Source organism: Bison bison, unplaced genomic scaffold (genome assembly GCF_000754665.1).
Source record: "Bison bison bison isolate TAMUID 2011002044 unplaced genomic scaffold, Bison_UMD1.0 scf7180017864141, whole genome shotgun sequence".
Classification (NCBI taxonomy): Eukaryota; Metazoa; Chordata; class Mammalia; order Artiodactyla; family Bovidae; genus Bison; species Bison bison.
Window position 1 is genome coordinate 2503310 of NW_011494713.1, and position 13469 is coordinate 2516778.

The following is a 13469-nucleotide window of genomic DNA, read 5'->3' on the forward strand; positions in this document are numbered from 1 at the left end:
GGGATTTTTGTTTGTTTTTGCAAATGCTTGCCCCTACTTTGCAACGATTTTCTGTTCGTAATTCTGAAGAACCAAGGTGGGGAGCAACACAACCGATGGAATAGTGGTATAAGTTTATACCAGAAGCTTAATGACAAGTTTTATCAATCAGAATAATACTTGGTTATGGAAGTGACTGATGCTAAATAAATTCTGATTATTTTTTATTAGATAATTTCTCACATACAGACTTAAACTGTCAGCTTGGTAGTGTCTATTAGTTAAACTTTGTAAAATATATATATATTCTTGTTTTTCCATTGTATGCAAATTGAAAGAAAAAGATGTACCATTTCTCTGTTGTATGTTGGATTATGTAGGAAATGTTTGTGAACAATTCAAAAAAAAAGATGAAAAAAATTCCTGTGGATGTTTTGTGTAGTATCTCTTGGCATTTGTATTAATAGTTAAAGTTCACTTCCAAATAAAACTCCCATAATGCTAGATTTGATGTGTGCCCAATTTTGAACAAGGGTTGATTGACACCTGTAAAATTTGTTAAAACGTTCCTCTTCTAAGGAAATACAATAATCTTAAATTATGTATTTTTTGTGTGAAGTGTTTTTCTAGCATTTATAAATCAGATTTCATGGGGGTGGTAAATTGAAAACTTCCAAAGAGGAGTTGAACATAGAGCTGAGTCATACAATTTTACAGGTCTTCCTGTTCTCATATTACCTGTGATATGCTTGCAGATTCTTAGGTTTCTATCTTTAAAATAGCTCTGGTTTGTTGGGAGAATTTTTTCCCCCTCTTGGCTCATAAGTCACGTGCTACCGGTTAACTTTGAATTTGTCTAGAAAGCCTGAGAACGTGGAAAATAATTCATGGATGCAATTCTAAGTTTCAAGAAAACATATATGATAGGCTGAAGTGAGCAGAATTTTCTGAAATGTGTGAGCAGTACATGTGAAGGTGTTTAATGTTTTAGTGATAGCCCTCTTAGTTCAAGGAGGCGGGGGTGGGGGTGTGGTGCAGTGAGTGTTCTTTTGATAAGTGACAGTGGTATCACAACATAATGCTACCTGTGACGAGGTTTCCTCAAAGATGATACTAGTCTGAATTGCCACCTGGGTGTTGGTTAGCTTTCCGCTTCTGTATTTTAAGCATGAGTAAGCTTGGGTTGCTGAGGGTAGTGTAACGTATTCGTGTTGAAATGAGACTTTCCTCTGGAGAAAGATTATCAGTAATGATATTTTAGTCAAATTGTAATTCTATTGGAGGAAAGTATCCCTGGAGAGAATACAGGCTTTCAAAGTTTTCACTTGTCATTCAGAAATTAATTATATAAATAGACCGGTGAAAGTGTTCCTGTTTTTGCCTTTGAAAAATCAGACTTTGAACACAACCTACTAAAAAATAGGTTGAAAGATATCTTGAGGGTAAATCTGGGATACAACTTCAGGGGGAGAGACCTTTGTCATTTCCATTCTTAACCACTAAATAGTGTTTGAACATAAGCTGGTAGTTCTGAGAAAATTTTCAAGCTTGAAAGGCACTGAATGAAATGGAACATTAAACCAGTTGTATAGGCTGATTGAACTTTTAAAACTGAAGTAGTTTCAAAAGTGGTTTTGGCTTAATTTTGTAAATTATCAATATGCTAACAACAATGTTGTAAACCAGATTGCACCAAAATTTTTTCAGAAGTGAGAAAAGGAATTTAAAAATTTTACCTGCTATTCAAATGTTAATAGTTTGCAGAGTCTATCTTTGCACAGTACTTTAAATATTTTTGAATGAACCAGCAGTTACTCTTGTCTAACCACTGGAATACACAGAATCTTTTAGGAAAATCAAGTTTTTCTCTTAACCCTATCAATGATTGTCTTAAAATGTAAAACACCTTATATTGTTGGTACTCTGAAGGGAATTGCTGTTCCACATAAAAGGAAATTCAGTCTTGATGTGTTGAGTGTAAATTAAAGTAGCCTTAAATGCTGTATTTTATTTATCAAAGTTTGCCCATTGTTAGCAAATTTGAAGTGAAACTGATGACTTTTTTGGGGGAGGGGGGGCGCTCTGCCACACACTGCAGGATCGTAGTTCCCAACAAGGTATCTGAACTCCACACCCCCTGCAGTGAAAGCCCAGAGTGGTGTTAACCACTGGACTGCCAAGAAAGTTCCAGCCTAACTTGTTACGGAGGCAATGAACCCTTAGGAAGCAATACTGCAATGTCAAACTATTCTAGGACCACCATCAAAATCAACAGTGCTTGTTAAACATGAGAATTTTGGGTCACAATAGAGCTCTACTGAACCACCTGTTCTATAGAGAGGTGCCAGAAATCTGCATAACAAGTTCAAGTGAACCATAAATTTCTATCATTTTACTAATATATCAAGTATTTAATTCCTGAGGTGTACATTGTAGCTCCTGAAGAGGCAGTGGTTAGCAAAGCTATTTTGGAGAGACCAATAATTACACCAGTAAACATGGAGCAAGAAGGTTCATTGTATAGTATGTGTTTAAGAGGCAGAAACCAACATCTGTTCATGCACATGAATGTATATACATTAACAAGCATGTTACTTAAAATGTCAAACTAGGAATTACAGTGTGTTGAATAAAATTATGCCCTCGAATCCTCTTAGATTAAAAAATGGGGCATTGTATACACAGGTTAACATCATTTACCCAAGCCAGACCTTGGTATTTCAGTTATTTGACTTGTGAGAAATGGATACCTGAAAAATTAAAGCCCAGGCATGTATACGTTTGTCTATATTTAGAATGGGGAGCTAATCTGAATCAAGGTGGTAGGATGTGCAAGTACACATTGGAAAATGTAAAATGCAAACATTTTGTGGGGTTGGGCTTCCCTGTTTGCTAACTGAACAACATGCACTAGCAACAGTGTTGGGGTAAAAAGATACACTAGCTACCCTATGACCTCAAAGCTTTCTATTCTCAACCTCACTTTGTCCAAAACCAGTAAGAATTTCCTAACCTCCCTCTCTATAGCTCTCCCCACTATTTCTCCCTGCTTCCCCAAACTCAGGCCTATAACCCAGGAACCTGTAATTAGGAATAAAAGTTTGGTCACCAAAACCTCACGCTTTTCAAAATTTTCCCCATCCACCTCCCCCCTGCCTTGTTTTTTGCAGGCATTCAGGCGGGCTCTTAGTTCCTGACAAGGGACTAAACCTGTGTGCTTATGCAGTGGAAGCTCAGAGTCCTAACTACTGGGCTACCAGGAAATTCCCCATTTTCCCCTTTGCTCCTTTTTACCCTGAAGTCTTGCTACCATTAAAGACAGGCTTCATTGGAAAGGAAGGGCCACCTTGTTTACCTAGAAAGAAGAAAGGGTATATATAGTAGGGAAGGAAAGCATATAATACCCGCTTCTCAGACCAAAGGAGGATAACTGATTTTGATAGTAATGAGGCAGATTTGGCAGAAACAGTAGAAAGTGCCAGCTAGGTCCCTCCAAGACCTTCCTAGGGTTCAGCATGGGGCAGGGCAAGTGAGAGCAGAAATTTCAGATAGGTTAAGTAAGAAGCCAAACAAGACTGATTTCTGTCTGGAACCCTGCTAAGTGTTCCTATGACCACATAAACTAGTAAAGCACAGCAGAATGAAGGCATATCACGTTTGGCAGAGAGAACCTGAGATTTCTCTTGTTATCTCAGAATTCCCTTTGCTTCCTATGTGGCATAAGAGGAACACCAGTTAAGTGCTACGGGGCTTTCCATAGGGCCACCATGATGAAAGGGGACAGTTACTGCATAGTGGGAGCAATATGGTAGACAGCTCAGCTGGGGACTGGTTGGAGACAGAGCAGAATCTCAAAGGATTGTCAATACCAGTGAAAGCCAAATGAGATCAAGTTGGTCAAGGAAAACCACTGAGCTGAGTGCTAGAGAAACCAGACCACCAGTTACGCTAGGTTTGGTTATTCAGTGGTAACCATAGGGAGAAGAGATGCCAAAATTAAGACATGAGACAAGGCCCTTCACTTTCATTATCAGAAAACCTAAACCTTCTGCAGTCAGACCTCAAAAAGTCTTAGAAAGGTGGAGATCAAGAGCTTTTAGTGCAAACAGCCTTAAAGGTCAGATCTTGAACTGAATAATTATCTACCTTGAATTAGATCATTTTAAACTGGAAGAGATCAACCTACTTTTGCTTGGCAAGTTTATGTGTTTCTTCTAAAGTCAATGGGAGTTCAAAATTACCAAGGAAGAGGGTATGAGGGAATTTGAGACCTCTAGAAATCTCTTAAAAGCAGAAGAGATCAAGCTAAACTACCTTACCTACATATGTTCCAGGTGGAGGTGGCCCCAGTTGGGTTAGAGCCTTTATTCGGTAAGATCATGTGACCTTTTTAATTGAGATCATTTATTCATACCTGTGTTTCAAACTGGCACCAAATCTGTGTACAGTTTGGACTTCAGAACTCTGGAATCAGACTGAGACCACATCATGGCTTGACTGATTCCCTGCCTTATCCTGCTGCCCTCACTCCGTTTATCTGAGAGCAATTCCCCAGCACATCCCTGGTGCAAGAATCCCTGGGTTGGGCTCTGCTTCTAGGGGTTTGATCTAAGACAGCTGAGCTGGAGCTAGAGCAAAAATTTATTTCACTTAGACATCCTTGACATAGATTTTGATGCAGTAAGTCATGAGACATTGAATTATCTCCTGAAGAAGGAGTGAGAATTTTTTTTACTTAATGAGGAATAGCTGCATTCTATTAGGCAGGAGTATTGTTGAAGGTATATATATATATGGGAATAAAATTGTTTTTGATGCTGAACAGCCATAAGGGTGACTTTTATTAAATAATACAGCATCAGTTTTTCTTTTCTAATAGAACCCAGGTTTCTTTTTAGACTTTTTCTCTCCCAGTTGTATAGACTTCATGAGATAGAAATCTTGGTCATTTGAGATGCCTTATCACCCAAAAGTGTAGGCATTTGACCCAGGCTTGCCCAACAGTGCACTTTGTCCTGGGAATTTGTACCTTGAACAAAATAATGGAAACAAGGTAAAATTATCATATTTTTTCAGCAGCATCAGTAAAACCTTGGGTGGTTCCTGCTCTCAGTATTCTAGAACTGCCTGATTTCTGTTTACATATCTCATTCCCCAGCCTTCCCTTCCATCCCAAGAGATTTTTCACAACTTTCTCATTTTATTTTTTTTATATTTATTTGTTTATTCGGCTGCACCAGATCTTAGTTGCTGCACATAGGATCTTTAGTTGAGTCATGTGAACTCTTAGTTGGGGAATTTAGTTCCCTGACCAGGTATTGAACCCAGGCCCCCTGCCTTGGGAGTGCAGAGTCTTAGCCACTTGACCACCAGGGAAGTCCCATTTGTGACTTTTTAAAAAATTAATTTTCCTTAAATTAATTAGCTGATCACTTGCTATTATATGCAGCCCATCAAATGAAGAGTCTTTTAAATTTTTTATTGAGACATAGTTGAGGTACAATATTATATAAGTTGCAGGTGTACAATATAGTGAGTTACAATTTTTAGTTATACTATATAGTTATTATAAAATATTTGCTATATTCTCTGTGTGTATAGTATATATCCCAGTAGCCTATTTATTTTACACATAGTAGTTTGTACCTCTTAATCCACTACCCCAGTCTTGCCCTGTTTCCCTCTTCCCACTCCTAACCACTGATTTGCGCTGTATAAGTCTACTTCTGTTTTATTATATTCGCTAGTTTGTTGTATTTTTTAGATTCCATGTGTTAGTGATATCACACAGTATTTGTCTTTCTCTGTCTGGCTTATTCCACTAAGCGTAATTTCTCCAAGTCCATCCATGTTGTTGCATTAAGGGGCTTTTCTTGTACAGGCAGCATTGCTAATTTCAAGGGAGGAGAGCCACAAAGTATGGGTGACAGCTTCCTGCTCCACCTCAGCTGCCACTACTGCAACCAGTGTCACTTGGGCCTTCACAGCGATGCCATTTTGGGCATAAATCAGTCATTTTCTAGGAGAGTGCCAGGCCTTATCTCAAGGCTGCCACTGAACATACAGAGCAACTATCAATGTGCCCTAAGTTTCTGGCTTTCTCTTTCACTTTCAGACTTTGATAAAATACCACACCTCACAGGCAGTGGATCTGCCTTCCCTAACGGTCACCGAAGCGCTGGATGATGCAATCTGAAATGCTAGTGGAGTTAACTCCCAGCAGGGAAGTTCAGTGCAGTTCAGTTCAGTTGCTCAGTCATGGACTCTTTGCAGCCCCATGAACTGCAGCATGCCAGGCTTCCTTGTCCATCATCAACTCCCGAAGCCTACACAAACTCATGTCCATCACGTCGGGGATGCCATCTAAGCATCTCATCCTCTGTTGTCCCCTTCTCCTGCCTTCAATCTTTCCCAGCATCAGGGTCTTTTCAAATGAGTTGGATCTTCGCATCAGGTGGCCAAAGTATTGGAGTTTTCAGCTTCAGCATCAGTCCTTCCAATGAATGTTCAGGACTGATTTCCTTTAAGATTGACTGGTTGGATCTCCTTGCAGTCCAAGGGACTCTCAAGAGTCTTCTCCAACACCAAAGTTCAAAAGCATCAATTTTTCGGTGCTCAGCTTTCTTTATAGTCCAACTCTTAACATGCCCAGCAGGGAAACCTCTGGCCAAAAGGAAATAGAAGAGAGATACTGACTGCCCACTGATAAATCCTCTCTGGCCAACTCTACCTATGCCACTATCTGAAGACACCTGGAGGTAGCTGGTCAATTTCAGCTCAGGGCAACAAGCTACTGAGCTCTGTGTTGTTAGAGATATAGAAAGAATTATTAGGCCACAAAGAGCTGGCATTCATGTTCTTGAAATGAGCTACAGCCTATCAGCTTTAGCTAAGATTAATAACATATAGAATCTTGTGCAGAAATTGTTAGCCATTCCAGACAATGATTTTTGTGCAAAGAGGAGGGTTGGATGAGCCAGTTCCATGCTATCCCCTTAAGCTTGGTTGACCTGAAAGTAGGGAGGTGTGCCAGCCATTCGATGGCAAAAGCTTGGTCACCTAAGGCCCCAGAAGCCTTGAAGTTTGGGAACTGTGAATGTTATCCATTCTAAACTTAGAAGTTACAGGAAAATTCTGAATCCAAGACCCTGGAACCTCAATCAGGTCACCACTGCATGTATTACTGCACAAATGAGACCAGGCCCAGAGCAGAATTTTGCTTTGTTCCTGATGTCAAAGGAGCAGTGGCTGCTTTTTGACATGTCCTCAAATTTCCCATATAAACCAGTTTGATGTTTAAAAGTTTGGTGTGATTTTTGATGGTGCCCAGAAGAATGCTGGCTCTGTAGGGGTCACGATGGTGATATTTCAAGATATCCTGCTAGGGTTTGCCCTCAGAGAGTGCCCTTCCCTTGTGGAATACAAAGTGCAGGCCGGAAACAACACTTTATTCAACACAACTCCCTTCCTTGTTTCTACAGCATCAGCTTGGTCTTGGAGTAGATCAAGAATAACAGTGGCAAAGGACTTCCCTGGTGACCCAGTGGTTAAGACACCATGTTTCCACTGCTGCTGCTACTGCTGCTAAGTCACTTCAGTCGTGTCTGACTCTGTGTGACCCCATAGACGGCAGCCCACCAGGCTCCCCCGTCCCTGGGATTCTCCAGGCAAGAACACTGGAGTGGGTTGCCATTTCCTTCTCCAATCCATGAAAGTGAAAAGTGAAAGTGAAGTCGCTCAGTCGTGTCCAACTCTTAGCGACCCCATGGACTGCAGCCCACCAGGTTCCTCCATCCATGGGATTTTCCAGGCAAGAGTACTGGAGTGGGGTGCCATTGCCTTCTCCGATGTTTCCACTACAGGGGTGCAGGTTTGATCTCTGGTCAAGTAAGTCACCCCCTCAAAAAAAAAAGAATAATAGTGGTGAAGCAGCCATGAAGCTTAGTTCCATCAAATCTCAAATGATTTATCATATTATTGATAATTCTGAAGGATTCTATGTATATCTAGTGAAACCCAGAATAGAAGCAAGATGAATATTTCACTCTGCATTGGCAATGCCAATGGAGATGCCGCTTTAGAATAAAAGATTTCTTGATAAAGCTCTTGAATTCACTATAATTTCCTTGAAAGGGCATGGGTCTGTGGGAGGTATCATGGCTTCTTTGAATAATGATGGCAGGATAGAAGATGTTCAGAAGTTGGTAGCCTCCATGAAATATTCTTTGGAGATGTATCAGTGACGAACACATCCCAACCAATATGCACTCTGTCCTTGAATAACGTACAAAGTTTAAAGTAACTTGGGAATTGCTCCAAAAAACCTTAACAAACATGGCATTTTTCTTGAATGGACATGTTTATTATGGCTTCCCATGTGGCTCAGTAGTAAAGAATCCGCTTGACAATGGAGAAGAGAAACGTTCTGTCTCTGGGTCAGGAAGATAGAGATTCTTCTTTTTCAAGGAACAACAGCAAAACATCCACAGCTGGTGGGACTTGCATGCATGTCATCAGTTGCTTCAATCGTGTCCAGCTCTTTGCAACCTCATGGACCATAGCGCACCAGGCTCCTCTATCTGAGGGATTTCCCAGGCCAAGAATACTGGAGTGGGTTGGGTTGCCATTTCCTCCTCCAGGGGATCTTGCCGACCCAGGGATCAAACCCACATCTCCTGCATTGCGGGCAGATTCTTTATCACTGAGTCACCAGGGATTCCCCACTTGAACTGAAGTGTTTGAGAAATCTTCCTCTTGCTTTTCTAACAAACTAGCTTAGGTTGCCTTTGCTGCTACTTTTTCTAGCTAGATCTCAGTATTCAGACTTGATTGTGGACTTAATTATGCAAATTACAGTTATTTGTATCTAGAGGCACACAAACACAAAGCGTGGGGGTGGGGTGAATGGTGTCTTCTAGGAGCGTGATTCGTGATCCTTTACAAAATGACAGCAGTGGGGTCTTCTGGGTTCCAAAGCTGTTAGTTCAGGGCAACACCAACGGCATGCTAAGTGTTCAGGAATTCCAGACTAAAGGGCAAACTGGAGATTGTTCTCTGTACTGTAATTCTCATCAAGAGATTAAAGTGACATCCTACATGTTTATATAGCAAAGTCTTTTTACTACCAAATAGTTTATATCCCTATGCATTTATATTTCCAATAATGTGGTTCTCGGTAATACATTTAGAGATTTTTAGAATTTGATAGAATCCTTGACTTCTTGGGTTATAGTAATCTTAGCAACAGTGGTGGCCCTCTCCCCTTCCACCTTCCCTTCCTTTTAAAGAAATATTTGGATACCAAAACGCCCCCCAAAAAAAGATTTAGAAGTTCTCAGGTTCACTTTTGTTTTCCTTTGAAAGAGTAGAAAAGAAGGTTGGTTGGTTGGCTCTTTTTTAGTTAAGCCATTGAACTAAAACTCTCTGTTAAACTCTCGTATCCTTTGTTCACTTGAACGTTCTCTTTATAGTATTTGAAGAGAGGGATACGGTGAATTTTGGAAGATCTTTCCTGAAGAGTCTTTTCCCCTATTGTTTAGACACAATCGACACAATCAGAAGTTTATGTTGAAAGGTAAAGAACATTAAAATCATAAAACATCAAAAAAAGAGAGAAAGAGGAGAATTTCCTCCCTTTCTCCCTCCACAAACCTCTCTGAGAGACAGTATCTTCGAGTAGTTTGTCCAGTGTGGTGTAGACTGTTTCAAAGTTGCGTCTGTTCCAGGCTCCCCACAAACCAGTAGCCAGCACACATCACTTGCCAACCAAACTTCCTCTTTCCCTCTCCTTCGCTGTCAGTGCCCTCAGACTACACCTCATAGATAAAACATTAGCACTTAATCCCTGCCTCAGGTTCTGTCACCATAGTTTTCTTTCGTATCTATTTATTTTTGCACTTTTTAAAAGCAGATTTTTCACATATGTTAGCGTTGTGAATCTCCTCTCTGCCCACACCGTTTTCTCCCCCACTACTATCTAAGTGATCTACTGCCAACTGGCACCGATTCTCCAAATCAAAGTATGCATTGCAAACACAATTGTGTGATCCTTTGCCGGGGTCCAGCCCCGGTGGATCCAGGGAATTTGAAGCGGGGACGGCGTCGGCGAGGATCTGCAGGAAGAAAGCCTGGCTTACTGCAATACTTCACTAAAAAATACACCAATCTGTCTACTTCTGTTCCTCAGAGTCTCTCCCGAATATTTCGGTGTCTTTTTTTTGGTTGTTTAGTTTCTTCCAGTTTTATTGAGATATAATTGACATGCAGCACTGTATAAGTTTAAGGTGTACAGCATAATGATTTGATTTACATACATTAATTTTATTGTGAAGTGATGATCATAAGTTCAGTTGAACATCCATTACTTCATATAGGTGCAAAATTAAAGAAAGGAAATGTGTTTTTCTTACAATGAGAACTCTTAGGATTTACTCTGTTAACAACTTTCATATATAACATCCAGCAATGTTAATTATATTTGGCATGTTGTACATTAAAATAGTACTTATAACTGGAAGTTCATAACTTCTGGCTGCCTTCATTCAATTTCTCCCCCCTACTTCCACATATTTGAATATCAGTTCTGGAAACTTCTTTAGCTTGTCTTTGAGCAGTGCAACAACCCCTTTCTTGATGATTTCCAGACTCCATTCCACTGACAGCTCAGCTCCAGCTTGTAGCAACCTTGAGCTAACGGTGATTACCAGACCAATATTTTGTGTTATATCCTGAAATGAAGTGTGGTGAGTTCAATATTGTTCAAAGAGACCGCATGTGCAAAGCAGTGCATACACCAAGTCTGGATGGTGGTGAAGAGAATTTGGCAGACAGGCAGGAACTGATGATCTCTAATATCATTCAAATCACTTCTTCAATGACATTTAAGTCTTGCTTGGAATCTGCTAAAGGAACATCACTGGAACTCAGCAAACTTCTCAAGGACTGTCTAGCTTATTCCAGAACTTTGTTGTGTAATCTGTACACAGCAAGGAAAGTAATTATAGACTATCAGTTTACTGTAAAAGGATACAACACGGGAACAGCCAGACACAAGAGATGGATAGGGCAAAGTATGTAGGAAGGGATGTAGAAGGCTTGTGCTTTCCCATCCTGTTACTTTCCCTGAATCTCACCAATCTGGAAGCTCTGAACTGAGTTGTTTTGTTTTGTTTATAATACTTCTTCCTCCAAAGTAGGAAATATTAATATTTCACTAGCTAAAAGTAAACTATGGTTCAAAAAAATTCTAATTGGTTTTGAACAATAGTAAGAATGTTAATGCTCTATAATGGAAATGATAGTTATCCTCAAGAGTTTTCATCAGAAGGAGTCCATTCTGTCCCTAATCCAAGCCTGGAGGTGGGATATTTTACATACAATAAGAATAGAGTAGGAAGAGAAGAGTCTTTTCTTTTCTTTTCTTTTCTTTTCTAAGAAAACTAGGATAATTCCCTGTAATGCAGGAGACCTAGGTCTGATCCCTGGTTGGGAAGACCCCTGGAGAAGGGAACGGCTACCCTCTCCAGTATACTGGCCTGGAGAATTCCATCAGTCCATGGGGGTCACAAAGAGTCAGACATGACTGAGAGACTTTCACTTACACTTTCACAATGCCCTAGAAGTTGAGAGTGAATTTTAAGAAAGTAGTCAATTTTAAGGGGCTTCCCAGATGGCGCCAGTGGTAAAAAAATAAAAAATAAAAAACCCACCTGCCAATGCAGGAGATGTAAGAGATGGGGGTTCTATTCCTGGGTCAGGAAGATCCCCTGGAGGAGAGAATGGCAAGCCATTTCAGTGTTCTTACCTGGAGAATCCTGTAGACAGGGGAACCTGGCAGGCTATAGTGTATAGTGTCAAAGAATTGGACACGACTGAAGCAACTTAGCACTCATGCATGCAGTCAATTTTAAATGCGATATATGGATAAATCAAGGAAAAACTGAACTGGAAAATTACACAGTAGTGAACTATATCTCTTTTCTGTTGTCTTCTTGGGGCTTTAGTCTATTGATCACTTTGGGAGAGTCATGAGAAATGAAAACAACAGATATCCTACCTTCACAAAATCCATTTTACTTCTTTGTTTTCCTCCTTCTGCATATATCAGAAACTACTCCTATCTAGCCATTGTCCACTACTCCCATCTAGTCTATTGTCCATCCATTGCTCCAGCCAACTTTTGCAACTTATGCTCAAGAATGCATTTTAACTCATTTTCTTTAAGTATCTGTCATAATCAATCATGATAGAAAATAGAAGATGTAGCAATGATTGTTGCCAATGCCTGAAATTTAATTCAGCTATTCAGACTGACGGTTCACTGATAATTGGAATAATCAAACTTGATTACTGGTCAGGAGGGGGAAAATTGATAGGGACACAACATCATTGATCATGCCTCCCTCTCTGATCTTCTCTTCAAAAGCCTATGCCTAAGGGATAGAGTTTCTGGTAAAGGTTTTCAAAAGAAACATACTCACTTGGTATGTTTCCTTGGCCCTTTAGAGCCATCTTACAACTATAAAGCCACATACTAATGATAGAAAAAGAGGAGCCTAGTTCCTTGCTGACATTCTCAAATAGCTGCACCAGCCTTGGAGTGTCTACTTCTGTGGTTCTTACTGTATGATAATAACAATCTCTTTTTCATTTAGTCACTGGAGTCTGGTTTCTGTTGCTCATGTATAACTCTACCCAGACATTTGATTGTCTACTTTTCCCACTAAATCATAAGATATCAGATAGGATCTGCTACCTGTGTAAGCTAGGATGCTTTCGTAGAAAATAATAGAAAACCCAACTCAAAATGTCTTTAACTATAAAGAAGAACTGTACAAAAAGATCTTCATGACCCAGATAATTACGATGATGTGATCACTGACCTAGAGCCAGACATCCTGGAATGTGAAGTCAAGTGGGCCTTAGAAAGCATCTCTACGAACAAAGCTAGTGGAGGTGATGGAATTCCAGTTGAGCTATTTCAAATCCTGAAAGATGACGTCGTGAAAGTGCTGCACTCAATATGCCAGCAAATTTGGAAAACTCAGCAGTGGCCACAGGACTGGAAAAGGTCAGTTTTCATTCCAATCCCAAAGAAAAGCAATGCCAAAGAATGCTCAAACTACCGCACAATTGCACTCATCTCACATGCTAGCAAAGTGGTCCTCAAAATTCTCCAAGCCAGGCTTCAGCAATATGTGAACTGTGAACTTCCTGATGTTCAAGCTGGTTTTAGAAAAGGAAGAGGAACCAGAGATCAAATTGCCAACATCCGCTGGATCATGGAAAAAGCAAGAGTTCCAGAAAAACATCTATTTCTGCTTTATTGACTATGCCAAAGTCTTTGACTGTATGAACCACAATAAACTGTGGAAAATTCTGAAAGAGATGGGAATACCAGACCACCTGACCTGCCTCTTGAGAAATCTGTATGCAGGTCAGGAAGCAACAGTTAGAACTGGACATGGAACAACAGACTGGTTCCAAACAGG

The 13469-nt window shown here is 40.2% G+C and overlaps 1 pseudogene; it reads left to right on the plus strand.

The window, feature by feature from the left end:
- Positions 1-3746: 3746 nt before the first annotated feature.
- On the plus strand, positions 3747-8222 carry LOC104988742 (annotated as a pseudogene).
- Positions 8223-13469: the final 5247 nt, after the last annotated feature.